This window comes from Macrotis lagotis, chromosome 3 (assembly GCF_037893015.1).
Source record: "Macrotis lagotis isolate mMagLag1 chromosome 3, bilby.v1.9.chrom.fasta, whole genome shotgun sequence".
Taxonomy (NCBI): Eukaryota; Metazoa; Chordata; class Mammalia; order Peramelemorphia; family Peramelidae; genus Macrotis; species Macrotis lagotis.
Window position 1 is genome coordinate 90,804,906 of NC_133660.1, and position 15,126 is coordinate 90,820,031.

At 34.1% G+C, this 15,126-nt stretch overlaps 1 pseudogene; it reads left to right on the forward strand.

Moving 5' to 3' along the window:
- Nucleotides 1–299: 299 nt before the first annotated feature.
- LOC141519161 (DNA replication licensing factor MCM4 pseudogene) lies at nucleotides 300–10,721 on the forward strand (annotated as a pseudogene).
- Nucleotides 10,722–15,126: the final 4,405 nt, after the last annotated feature.

Below are 15,126 nucleotides of genomic sequence, written 5' to 3' on the forward strand. Positions count from 1 at the left end.
GTCCTCCCTAAGCACTCCATATATCCATAAATGTATGTATGAATATAAATAGTGAATGAAGCAAGCCTTATTCTCAAGGAGTTTGGAACAGAACAGAATAAATATTAAGAGAATAAATACAAACAAATACAATAGTATTAAGTAGTTTAGGTAGTTAAATTGAAATTAAATATGATGTAGTCTAGCTGGAGGTCTCTAGCAATAGGGAAGATCAGAAAAAAGTTTTGTATAGAAATACTTGACCAGGTTCTTGAAAGAAAAGAGGGTACCCATGTAGCAAGATGAGAATAAAATCAAGTATGGCTGGAAATAAAGGTTGGAACCATGTTGCAAAGGGTTTTAAAAGATAATCAGATTAATCATAGAACCATTCAGGAACCAGTAGTGTTGACCAGGGGAGTCACATGGTCAAATCTTCAGTTATGGAAAATCTTTGTGGCAAAAGTGTGGAATAGAATAGGGAAAGCCCCAGGTACTGGAGACTTCAGGTAAAACAATTTAAGTGAGAAGAAGTGAGATCTTGAACTAAGTTAATAGTTCAGTGAATAAAGTAAAAGAGATTATTATAAAGATAAAGCAAGATTTGGCAGCTAATTGGATATGTAAGGTGAGACTAATGAGTCAAGGATAATGCCGAGGTTATGAGGTGATACTGCCAAATGTGGAACCAATCTTTCTGTAACTTTCCCTATCCAATTACTTAAATGGGAATTATTGCACCTATAACAAAGAATCTTTGTTAAGAATTGTCTTTCAGGGGCTTTTCATATTCAGAAGCCAAAATGGAATAAAACTAAAAGTGGTTTCCAACTTGTAGCAGGAAATCAAGTCTGCTCAAGATTCACCTCATACCTGAGCCAACACCAAGTCATAGATAAGATTTAACAAAGGCAGAAGTAAAGGTTGCAGCAAACTATTTTTCCTTCACTGATCTAAGTCATAAAAATACTATTTAAACCTTATGACTGAATTTAATTGTTTCCACCGATTTTTTCCACTTATTTCTAACATTGAAGAAAAACAACTAAAGTTGACAGGAAAGATTTGTGCAACATTATCAAGCTGTTAATTAAATGCTTATACTTTCTCCTTAGTTTGATCTTCACCTAGAGGTAATGATCCTAGTGTGGACCTCCTACTGCTTTCAAGATAGGTATGGATTTGACTCTGCTCCATTTTCTTAATGATTGTGTTGCTGGAGGTTTCATTGGTGAAAGTGAATGAATTCACATTTTAGCCCTGGAGTCGAAATAAGCTTAAAATTTATTTTTACAAGACTGCGAAGTTTGCAGATTAAAACTTTTCTCCTCCTGGAGAATCAGTAAGCAGCTTGAGGACAAAGGTGAATAACAAAAGGCTAGGTGAAGGGGCAGCTAGGTGGCACAGTGGATAGAGCACTGGCCCTGGAGTCAGGAGTACTTGAGTTCAAATCTGACTTCAGACACTTAATAATTACCTAGCTGTGTGGTCTTGGGCAAGCCACTTGACCCCATTGCCTTGCAAAAACCTAAAAAAAAAAAAGGCTAGGTGAGGGGCCTTAGAGAGAAGACAATGAAAAGGGAAGCAGCCAGGAGGTTTGGCTGAGCTATAGTGTGAGAGGGAAAGGAGAAACAGACATAAGGGCTGTCTGACCACATGGCAGAGGTCCAGGGTTCTCCAGCAGGCCTCAACCAGAAAAACATGAATAGCTTAGGGAAAGAAATGGCCATCCTTGCAGGGCAAAAGTAGGGCAAAGAAGAAATCCAACTTAAATGCACTTCTGTAGTAGGTTGGGGGGGGGGTACTTGGGGAGTGGTCCTTCACCTGTCCCAAAGTGTGTGACTTCTAAGTCCTTCCTGTGGAAGATGATTATCAGGCCACCATAAGCTTGAACCATCAATGACAGCATGGTCAAGGTCAAGTAAAGACTGGAAGCCAGAAGATGGAGAAGGGGGGACACATATCTTGCCAACTTTATATTTAACAATGGAATTACTTTGAACAATAGGAAGTCCTCATGCAGTCATATAATTCACATCAATGGGCACATTTTAGGTTTTGTTTAGTAAGATACCAAAAGTATTGTTTAAAAGAGTATAAGCTACTTTAAAAAAAAATTGAAAGATGTTTTAAAATGTCAGTTACATTCATTATTAGCTATTACTTGACATGAAATTCTCTTTCTTAATCAGTGAAATTTGTTTAGGGTTTTAGAAAGAAAGAATCACATTGTAGGGATAAAGGGAACAGGATAGACTTTGAGTCAGAAATCTCACTTTTTACCCTCACTATCCCTGATTTTTTTTTAGGTTTTTTTTTTTGCAAGGCAAACGGGATTAAGTGGCTTGCCCAAGGCCACATAGATAGGTAATTATTAAGTGTCTGAGACTGGATTTGAACCCAGGTACTCCTGACTCCAGGGCCGGTACTTTATCTACTATGCCACCTAGCTGCCCCTTTCACTATCCCTGATCTTAAGCAGGTTGCTTTAATCTCTTGGGGCTGGCTCCAATTTTGTTTTCCATATACAGCACTGAGGAGGAACATCAAATTTTTGTCTAGTTCCTCCAAAGAATAACTATTCTACCTATGTAGTAAAAAACTATAAAAATATTATATGATCAGAAATTGAGGAAGGCCTAAACAAATTGTTAAGTGAATGCCATGAAATATTACTTTGTCATGAAGAATAAATATGAAGACTTCAGGGAAATGGGAGAAGATTTACATGAACTTATGGAAAATAAAGAAATATCTAAAGATAATATACACAATTATATAATAATTTAAATAGACAATATTTTTTAAAAAAACTTTTGCAAAAGATCATAGACAGTGTTGGTGTCAGATGACCAAAGTCAAAAATACATCTTTTCTTTCTGTTAATGAACAGGAAATTACCAAAATGGGGAGCTATCAAGAGCTGTCAAAATAACTAGTAGATGACTTTGGTCATAATATTTGACTTTTATGGGAAGGTAAGGGGTATATCAAAATGAGTACAATATTAAAACAATACACCAACAAATGTCTTAAAATAATGTTTATTGATATAGGTAATCTACAACGTATGTATACAAAAGTCTTATGTCTCTTGTATATGAATGGCCATCTAGGGAAAGTCAAGATTTATAGAACCATAGAGTTTTCCTTTCAACTCATACTGCTAGTGCAGTATTATTTTCCATACTTTTTCCCCTTCCCTTCTTTCCCCTTAACTTTGTTTACTATCTTGGACTACTTTTCCATTCTTTTCCTATCCCTTTGATCACTCTAGCTCTTGATTTTTTTTTTTTAGCTTTTGCAAGGCAGTGGGGGTTAAGTGGCTTGCCCAAGGTCACACAGCTAAGTAATTATTAAGTGTCTGAGGTCACATTTGAACTCAGGTACTCCTGACTCTAGGGCCAGTGCTCTATCCACTGTACCACCTAGCCACCCCTAGCCCTTGATTCTTACCTCAACTCAAAAGTGGTCAGACTCTAACATTTATGTCCTTATCAAAGCTATCTGCTCCTTCCTTGGTCCATTGCAGAAGGGAACACAGTTATATAATGAAATTTTAAGGTTTTCTGCTTTCAAAAAAGGACTAATTCTAAAATAATAACAGTCTCAAAAGTCAGTAAAAATGAATCTTTCATACAAACCCTGTCCCCTATTCTTCTTTTTTCATTTAACTCTGTCAAAGAAAGACAGCTACACATAGCTGCTAATTGATGACTCTTTGTACTCAAATAAAATATAAGTAAAGTTAAGAAAGTATTATCTATATTTTGGAAGGAAAATATATTTAATTGGGCAGTAGTTTTTATGGAAAATAAAGAAATATCTAAAGATAATATATACAATTATATAATAACGTAAATTATTTTTTAAACGACAAAAAAAATTATTTTTTAAAACAACAATTTTTACAAAAGATCATGGACAGTGTTGGTGTCAAATGACCAAAGTCAAAACACATTGTTAGATAATGGAATAGGAATGCAGCCCAAAGCAGGTTCTGATAGGTCTTTATGTAGGTAATAAGGAGATAATTGGCAGTAGAAAGGAATTACTGACATGACCAGTATTGGGGCTAGAGGAGTCAATTAAGTTAGTGATGTGAGAGTGGTGTTGGAGTTGGGGGATAAAGAAGCCACTACTAGGATAAGAGAAAAAAAAAATTTGTCATCCTAATCTTAAAATCAAAAAATAATTTTTCAAATATCATTGCATATATGAATTACTTTCTATCATACTATTTGGTTACTATTAAATATCAGATAGCATTTGAAAAACCTAGGAATCAGTCAAATTTCAAATTCCTGACATAAGTAGGAGGGAAACAACAATTTTGATCCTGACTTAATAGAGACCAATAACCAGTTTTATTCACAGCTTATAAAATTCTTTGTTTCTTTAGGATATATGAAAAAGTTCAACAATAAAATCTGAGGAAACTGTAGGGTGGCTAGATAGTGGCTTATTAAAGGATAAACTGTACTCCTAGCTTTTAAAAGCCAGTTAGGGGTAGCAAGGTGGCACAGTGGATAGAGCACAGGCCGGGGAGTCAGGAGGACCTGAGTTCAGATATAATCTCAGATACTTGATGATTACCTAGCTATGTGACCTTGGGCAAGTTACTTAATCCCATTGCCTTAAATAAATAAAAAAAAATTTTTTAAAAGCCAGTTGACTAGCACTGTAGGAAATCAAGATAGAATCAAAGCTCATCTTCAGAGAGGTTGGAGCCCCAAAAAGCTATTTGAGTAATCTTCCTGGTAATGATAATGAGACCAAAGGGGAAAAAAAAGAAGACAATAGGACCCTGAAGTGACTATGGTGTGAGATTCTTTGGCCATGTCTGTTACCTTCTTTATGTGTGTCTCTGTGCTAATATAGGCAATGTGTATAACCCACTCTTACTTCTGATGCCACATGTGTTTGGGGGAGAGTTCATCCCAAATTTATGGAATGATTGTTTTGATTCTGTTATACATATTCTACTGTTTCAGTAAAGAATTTTCTCTGAGCTAATTTAGTCAACTTTTTGATATTTAATAGGGACTTCATCATTTGGGACTTGTGAACTGTTTAGCTTTTTATGAGTATAAACTCAGGGCCTCTAGGTGGCGCAGTGGATAAAGCACCAGCCCTGGAATCAGGAGTACCTGGGTTCAAATTCGGTCTCAGACACTTAATAATTATCTAGATGTGTGGCCTTTGGCAAGCCACTTAACCCTATTTTCCTTGCAAAAATCTTTAAAAAAAAAAAAAGAGTATAAACTCACAGAGTACCTTAAACCCCAAATAACTCTCCCAAGGGATATCTCAAATTGAAACAAAAAGAGATTTGGGCACATAGTCCACACAGAAGGGGAGCTTAACTAATAAAAAAATGAACTTTTGAAATGTGACATATATTAACATACTGGACAAATTTAATGTATAGATAGTTGTTTAAGTTATGTATTATGACCCTTCCCAGAGTCATCTCAGATTTGTGAGAAGCAGAAACATTATCACATCTAAAATAAGTAATGAAGGGTAGTTAGAGAGGGGAGAGATAAAAAATATTGATGAAAATTAGAAAGAAAGAAAAGAACAATAAGACAATAAAAAACAGAACAATTTCATCAATACGATTTAAAATTTAATACAAACTTTTTAAAAAAACAACTTAATAGACATTATTTCCTTTAAAAATCTTTTTACTTTGAGTAATGAAATTACCATGTTTATTGATAACTGTTAAAAATCATAAAAATTAATTTTAAATAAAAAGAAATAAAAATAAAGTTAATTATCAACCAAGAAAACATATGTAAAATGTGAATTAGAAGCCAAATAGATTCAAAGCTGTAAGAAATATTAGAAGACATCTAGTACAAAATTCTTATTTTATAAATAAGGAAACTGAGGCTCAGAGAAACTATGTAATTTACCACACAATCATTACATGACAGATTTAAGACTGAAATGCAAGTCTTCTGACTCTGAATCCCACATCTATTTTATTTCATGGAAGGTAATTTAAAAATCAAATAATACAAAAGTCTTTTTTATGTATTTTTTAAAAAACTGAGGTTTCAGATAACTTCAAAGATTTGGTGAAAGAGCAAATATCTGAAGAAATCATGTTGATCTGTCCATGGTTGGAGATCTTGCTCCCTTTTCAGCATTTTTTATAAATGATGACATTAAAAACAATTTAAACTCTTTTGTTTCCTGCCCTGAAATTTTTTTTGCTGTCTTTTTTATCTGAGTGATGTTAGGGCCTATTTAGAGTCCTACTGCTTCCTATTATATCTCCACTAATGTAAGGAGTACTATGTGCTGCCCTTGTAGTTTCTAGGTGTCCACACAAATCTGTCTAGATGCGACTTACAAGAAAACATAAATAGATATCTCTAGACTCTCTGCCACCCAAACCTCTCCAAGGAAGACTTGGAGATATACAAATGATAATACTTACAAGACAATACAGCATATATGAACTCTCTCATTGGAAGTAAGCTATTGCAGCTTCAACCTAGAGAGAATCTCAAATCTCACAGGAGAAATTCCCTAAAGTCTCTAATGTAGTAGGTTGAGAATAGGTTCATCTCCATGGTGACTTCTTCTCAGTCTTTTTTTTTTCTTCTTCAGAGACCATTGGAGAATCAGGGACCATTCGTTTTCTTTCTCAAGGCTGGGATTCAGAACCCCAAGTTCTCCCTTCTTTCATGTTCTTGCAAACACTACTATATATTCGGAGATTAAGTATCAATTAATCAACCCCATCATAAGGAAATTCCCATGAAAATGGGCTTTAAGCCACTGGTTCCCCTAATATCCATATCACGACTGAGATTAGTGAAGTGACTGTTGAAGGCTAATTGGTATCATCTCTGGCATAATCCAATTGCCAAAAAAAATTTTTAAGTAGCTTAAATGAACATTTTGACAAAGCTATACTATGAAATTACAGGAAAACAAATATTATTTAACTCCTGTCAGACAGAAGGTGTTGAGACAAGGAAAGAATTAGGGCCCAGAGAATTCAATTTACTTAGAAACAAGGAGTACTGATAGCAAAAGTATGAAAACCAATATGTATTTATCAGCTCTAGAAAAGTCAAAAAGAAAATTTCTTGTCTAAAAACCTTCCTACTCATGTGGAGGAAATAAAAAATTGCATTATGCAGTACTATTGAAATGAAAATAAGGTAAAATTTCTTTGCAGATTTCTGTTAATATGTGCTGGCTTAGACCATGCCAAGATACCATTGCGAAGACAAACTTTTATTTGTTTTAGCAATATTAACATTTACATACATAGATGCCACAAAAAAAAACCTCTACTTATTTTACTTTTCTACAACTGGATTTATATTCATCCATCAAGACATTCACTTGATCTATGATTTGAGAGAATGTATTTGTGAGACAAAAAGATAAAGTTAGGGTTACAATCTAGAAAGGAAATAAGCATTTCTTAAGAACAATGTATACTGATTATAAAATAAAAAAATAAAATTTGATTATAAAATAAAAAAGTTTGATTATAAAATTAAAAAAAAGAACATGTGCCAATGTACTAAATACTTTACAAATATTAAATCACTTAGATATGTTGAGGGTCCTCACCAGTCAAGTGTATCCCCTCTGCATGTGGTTGCTCTTCACCCACCCACCCACCATTTCACTCTTCACCTATTCTTCAGTAATGTATCTCAGATCAACTTTGACATGTAGTACTCCCAGTTCACAAGAAGAGGGAACTCCAAGGAATAGTGTTGCAGGAATACCTGTGAGACAGAGACTTGATCTTAGATCTGCTCAATAGTCATTAAGTAGATCTGCACTCTTTCAGGCCAGCTGCAGAAGATATAGTGACAAATCAACTGACTTGTCCCCCAAAACTTGTGATTTGGAAAGTAACTGTAAATGTAACCACATACAAAGAACATTTTCAGCTATTTTAATATTTTATTGAATCCTTGGCCAAAGAAGAGAATGTAGGCAATAGATCTCACTGAGTCTTTATATAGACATATCTCAAAGATATTGCAGATTCAGTTCCAGACTACCGCAATAAAGCAAATATGATAATAAAGTGAATCACAATTTTTTATTTCCCAGTGCACATAAAAGTTATGTTTATTCTATATTTTAGTCTATTAAGTATGCAATAGTATTATATCTAAAAACCGTACATTAAAATACTGATTAAAAAAATTTTAACCATCTTTTGAGCATTTAGCAAGTTGTAAACTTTTTTTTCTGGTAAAGGGTTTTTTTGGTTTGTTTTTTAGGTTTTTGCAAGGTAAATGGGGTAAAGTGGCTTGCCCAAAGCCACACAGCTGGGTAATTATTAAGTGTCTGAGGTCGGATTTGAACTCAGGTACTCCTGACTCCAGAGCTGGTGTCCTATCCACTGCACCACCTAGCCACCCCAGTAGGTGCTAGAGGTTGAAGTGGTAATTTCTTAAAATAAGCCAATGATGTTTACCACATCAATTGACTCTTTCTTTTACTTGAACTCTTAGAGGCCATGTAAGGTTATTATTTGACCTAATTTCAATATTGTTGTGACTCAGAATAGGGAGTTTAGAGAAGAGGGAGAGAGATGGGATAGCAGGTTGGTGGAGCGGTCAGAACACACATAAAATTTATTGATTAAGTTAGCCCCTTATATATTTGTGGTCCGTGTGCACTAAAACAGTTACAATAATATTATTAAAGATCTCCCATCACAGATCATCATAATAGATATAAAAATAATTAAAGTTTGAATTATTTTGAGAATAAACAAAATGTGACACAGGGACAGGTTGCCTCAAGTCTTCAATTTGTAAATAAAAAAATTTAAAAATACCTGCCGGCACAATAAAACAAAGCACAACAAAAGTGACTTGTGGAGTTCAACATTGAGGAACCATTTTTAAATGTAAATTATGAATAACTAAAAATTATTTGGCAAAAATTTGTGCAGACAACTTATCTCTTCCTTACAGGAAGTTATCTCAACACTTACTATTCTGACTCAATATTAGATATCAGATAAAAATATAAGCATTCAATGAACTTAAGTCTAGAAACATGAGCTTAAACCCAGAAGATATCAATTAATTAATTGCTATTAGTGGCATGGTAATCCAAACATGCCAGAAAGCATTTTTTTCAGTATCAGTTTTGAGCTTTTACTATGAGTCAAAATTGACTGTGACTGAATTGTTATCCATAAGCAAGCACTGAAATACAGCACACATTCACAAACACTCCATATTTTCTGATATACATGATCAAATTGTAGGAGTTCCCTGAGAATATACCAACAGGACAAACTCCTCACCCCATCATTTTCTTTACTTACAACGACCTCATTGATAAGGTTCAACAAGATAATAGAATGAACATTACAGTGATCTATAACACTGTTCCTGTTCAAGTCAATCCAAGAATCAGCAATGTCAAATCTGTCTATAAGAAGCACTTTGATGTCATTCACTATCATTAATCAGATGCCAAGAATCTGGCATGATCATGATGAAAAAGTTGAAGAGAATCTTTTTTTAGAGAATCTGGTAGAAATGCTGAAGGAGTTTTCCAGGAGATCAGACTTGATCAGAGAGTTTATTCTGCCTTAACTCCAAGTGTTTATGAATATGAAGATATCAAAGAAGATATCAACTGTTTGGAAAAACAAGAAAAGGTTTTATTTATGTTGGAAAGGACATGCCTGATTCCTGATATCAATATCTTTCTGTGTGGGGATGCTGGGAAGAGTAAGTCCCAGCTGCTACAATATGTTTACAACTTTATCCCCAGTACATATCCAGAAAAATCTCTAGAGCAGTTGGTCTTACTGAATATGTGATGAAGGACCCATAAAAAAGGCAAATGATCTTACAAATAGGAATCCTGGACTTTAGAGGCAATAGTATCTGCTTTATTGATGAATTTGACAAGAAAAAATAAAAGATCAAGATTGGTACTTGATAAAGAAAGGAGACAGCAGACTCAATTGCAAGTTGAAATTATTTGCCAGCCTAGCAGAAAATAATCCTATAAAATCCCAACGGAATCCTAAGAAAATTATATTGGAAAATATTCAACTTCTCCATATATTCTTATCAAGACTTGATTTGATTTTCCTCAAGTTGGACCTTCAAGATGAAGCCTTTGATAGGCATCTTGACTACCAATTTGGTTGCACTATATTACCAGGATGAAGAACAAAATAAAAGAAAAAGTAATGGATATAGCAGTCCCGAAGAACCCCATTGTATATGCTCACAATTCTATTACTCCTAAGCAAAAAAAAAGCAAGCCAAGCTTTACTTGAGGTCAATGTCGACATGAGGAAGATGAGAAGTGGCAGAGAAATGGGTTTCTGCTCATCCCCAACAGCTGGAATCATTGATAACATTTGTCAGAATTTCATACCAAAGTGTGATTTTTCAGCAAAACTGAAGCAATTGATGCTGAAGAAGGCACTCAGTCTGCTACTAACCTAAAGATTGGCATAGTGGCTATAACTATTCTCACTACAGGAAGGAGTGTACATCTAGCAAAATAAAAGAAGAATTAGCCAAGGCTTTGAAGAAGCTCATTCAATCAAAGGGCAAAACATCAGCTCTAAACTACCAGCAGCTCTTTGAAGATATTCAGGGACAATCTGACATAGCTATTCCTAAGAAATGTTTGAAGGAGTTCTACGTGTTTTGGCTAATGATGACTTCTTGACAGTGACTAGAAAGACTGTTAGATTTCTTTGAAGAAATATGATATGGACAGTAATGAGCAACATTATTGTTCTGCTTTCCTTATAAAGATGTTTCATTTTATTGCCTATATAAAACTATTGGTTTTCCTTCATTTTTTTGCCTCTCAGCTAACAGCACTACCATCACTGCCATAACAAGATATCTAAAACAGTACTAAATTCTAACTATTTTGCTTTTCAAATCACTCCCTAATTAGAAATCAGTTTTTATAATGAAGTATGATTATTTAAAATAAATGTTTTCTTTTTGCAAAAAATTTATTTAATATGTTCATATATGTGAGGCAATAAGCTACATACTTTACAAATATTATCTCATTTAATCCTTCTAACAACACTAGGAGATAAAGCACTATTTCTATATCCATATTACAGTTGCAGGAAACTGGATTTAAGAGATTAAGTAACTTGCTCTGCATCACATAGTTACAAAATGTCTGAGGTCAGACTCAAGACTCAAATCTTCCTGAGTCTAGATTCAGCACTCGATACCCTTTGCTATCCAGTTGCCTAATGTAGTAAAAAATGAATCTAATTGACCCTTACAAAGATTAGCCCTCACAAATTGAGCTTTCTTAACCATATTCTAACTAGTCACAAAACAAACACTTCAAAAATAACATTTTCTGAATTATAACTCTAGTGATGATGATGTTCCATTGTCTTTATATATTATATAAAGGAAGTCCCAATGTAATGATAATTCATTTGGAAGATAGCCATGCAACATTCTTGTTGCCCATATATTATCCTGCATTTTCACTCCAAAATCAAACCAATCTTTTCCAGACAAATATGTCCATGATAATGTTTTTATACCACCAGTCCCAAGTTATTCTTGAGAATATGCTGAAAAGCTACTTATATCCATTGTTTCCCCCATCCTTTGACATACCTACTGTTGTGATTCTGCCAAGATACTGATATTTCATGATTTGTACCCAACAGCATCACCTGAGAATATTAATTTTTAAATAAGAACTTTGTGAGAGAACCACTAAGTATCATTGAAAATCGCAGTTTATCTCATTTCTTCATATTCAATTACATTGAGGACTTTGCTTTTGAAGGGAGATCATACCTATGATCTTAAGAAGGGATCAATCATGAACAAACTTCCCCTTTCAATACAGACCAGCACCTACTCTGCAATTTATAATCTTAGAGATATATTGCCTGGAATATTAAGAGGTTAAGTGATGTAAAATCATATAGCCAAGAAGAATCGGAGATAGGGTTTACAATCATATCTAGCTGACTCCATTGAATTGCTGAAACATCTCCATAAGAAATGAAGGGTGATAATAAAGTCCTGGTTGATATTGTATCCTCAGAAAAACTGCAATATAAGAATAGTAATACTAACTTGTCATTCAAATCAAATTGTCAAGAAATTATACAGCTAAGCAAAAATAATAGCCAAATTCATTTTAAGGAAATATCTAAAGTCTCAAGGAAAATAATGAGAGGGGAGGCAAGAATTAAAAGATCTTAACGTTAACAGATCTTAAACTATAAGATAGTAATCATTTAAACTAATTGGTATTAATTAAAATTTGCAGCTAGGTGGTACAGGGGATAAAGTGCCCAGGTCTGAAGTCAGGATATTTCAATTACGTACATACATACCAATATTCACACAATCATAAATCTTTTTTAATTTTTTTAAAATTTATTTATTTTGAATTTTACAATTTTTCCCCCTATCTTGCTCCCCCCCCCAGAAGGTAGTCTGTTAGTTTTTACGTTGTTTCCATGATGTACATTGAACTAAGTTGAATGTGATGAGAGAGAGATTATATACTTAAGGAAAAAAATAAAGTATAAGAGACAGAAAAATTACATAATAAGATAACATTTTTTTTTTAAATTAAAGGTCTTTGGTCTTTGTTCAAACTCCATAATTTTTTCTCTGGAAACAGATGTTATTCTCCATTGCAGATATCACAAAATTGTGCCTGATTGATGCACTGATGGAATGAGCAAGTCCATTAAGGTTGATCATCAACTTCACAATCACAAATCTTTTACAGAAAATCAATACAACTAAATATAAAAAGAAGAGCCTAAAAAGAGTAGAGGGTAAATATATGCATCAAATTTTTCTGATAAAAGACTAATATCAAACTATATAGAGATTGATTCAAATGTATAAATTAAAAAACTAATTCCCACTCTCCACTATTCTTTCTCAGGATACAGATGGCATCCTCCATCACAGATATCCCCAAATTGTGCCTGATTGTTGCCCTGTTGGTATGAGCAAGTTCATTAAAGTTGATCATCACTCCTATGTTGCTGTTAGAGTGCACAATGTTCTTCTGGTTTTGCTCATCTCACTCAGCATCAGTTCATGCAAATCCTTCCAGGCTTCCCTGAATTCCCATTCCTCCTGGTTTCTAATAGAACAGTAGTGTTCCATCACATACATATACCACAGTTTGCTAAGCCATTCCCCAATTGATGGGACATTTCCTCAGTTTCCATTTCTTTGCCACTGCAAACAGAGCTGTTATGAACATTTTTGTACAGGTGATGTTTTTTCAGAACTGTCTGGTATTGGCTAAGAAATAGGGTGGTGAATGTAAACTATTTTCAAAAGAATTTTGAAACAGCAACCATATGGAAGGCTGTTGAAATTTATTAAGAGAAATGTACTTTAAAACAAGATGATTTTATCTCACATCCTTCAGAGTAACAAACATGATAAAAGAAAAGTCATTAATATCAAAGGTTGGGATTGAGTGAGATAAGAATTCTAATATACTGGTATTAGACCTTTGAATTTACCTTTGGTGGAAAGAGAAATATGCAAGAAAAGTCAGGAAATAACATATATCTTTTGCCATCTTTAGTGGTCTTTATAGATGAGATTATGAAACAGACCTCATTAGAGAGGCAGGGAATGAGGGATATAGAATATAGCATGATTACTTTGTCTGCTATTTTTTTTTCACAAGGGAGAGTTTATTAAGGGAAGAATACATCAGGAAATGACTAGAGTACAAAAATAAAAACCATTAAGGAAATTAGCACTAAGTGGCACAGGATGTAGAATGCACACTATACTGTATAGAATACCTGAACTGAGTTGGGCAAGTCACTTATTAAGTTTCTATTTACTCAGCTATGAAATGGGTATAGGTAATTGCAATAATAGTTTAATTTTTTGAGAGAGAGACAGTGAGAGACAGAAAAAGGAGGGAAATAAGAGGCAGAGATAAAGACAGAGAAAGACACAATGACAGAAAGGGAGGAGAGAGGCAGAGACAATGAGATAGCCAGAGATAGTAAATGTTATTCCATACAGGAAAAGGGCATAACTACTTCTACTCCAACTTGGTGCAATGTAAGTGAAGAAGACAAACATGAAACTGATGGGAAAGTTGACTTCAAAAAGAAAATATCCTCTGAGCCTGAATGGCAACTGTAGGAAACAGAATGATTGAGATCAGAAAAGTAGAGTTCTGTATCTGAAATGCTGTCATTAAAAAGAAACAGAGAACATGTCTCCACAAGAATTCAATGCACATAGTTTGAAGTGGTATCTCTATGGAAGTGATTTTCATCTAACTTCAGTTTCCACTCTTGATTGTGAAGTAAGATGAGGGAAATATTTCCTTTTGATCTAGAGACTAACTTTGTTTTATAACACAAAGGAACTGAGAATAGGAACTCTTATTTCTGGACTACATGGAAAGTAGAACTACTTCAATTGAGAAAGCTCCAAAGATACTCAGACAAATTTCCCTCAGGAGACAATCTTTTCCTGTCCATTTTCCCCTGATAAAAAGCGTAAACTCCAATCAACCCTATTTTATATTTGTTTTTATTCGATCATTTATTTAAAGTATTTTTAAGTTTTTACTCTTTTATGAGAAAAATGTGATTATATTTGAAGAGTTGGAATTAGGGAGGCAGATCAGGGTTCAAATACTATTTCTGCTAGACATTATTATTGTTATTTGTTTGGGGATTTGGATTTTGGTTTTTGCTTTGTTTTGTTTTATTATCTCTGAGGTCTTGAGTAAATAACCTCTGGACTTCATTTACCTCATGGGTAAAGTGAAGGGGTAGGACTCCTTATTTCCTGATATCACTTCCAGCTATAAACCTATGATTGATCCTGTGATCTTTTAGAGGATGTACATTAAAAGAAATGCCTTCTCTGAAACCTTTTTTAAGGAACTTCTCCACCATTAGTTCTGAGGTCTTTAATGGTCTAGTTTGGTGTCCCTATATATCCCAGGAATCTGAAGAAGCAGAAGATTATACACATGTGTTATCTGTCTATGTCTGTGTGTGTGTGTGTGTGTGTGTGTGTGTGTGTGTGTGTGTGTGTGTGTAATTTTATTTAAAGGAATTGTCTGGGAATTAAAGATGTACCAGAGTAAACA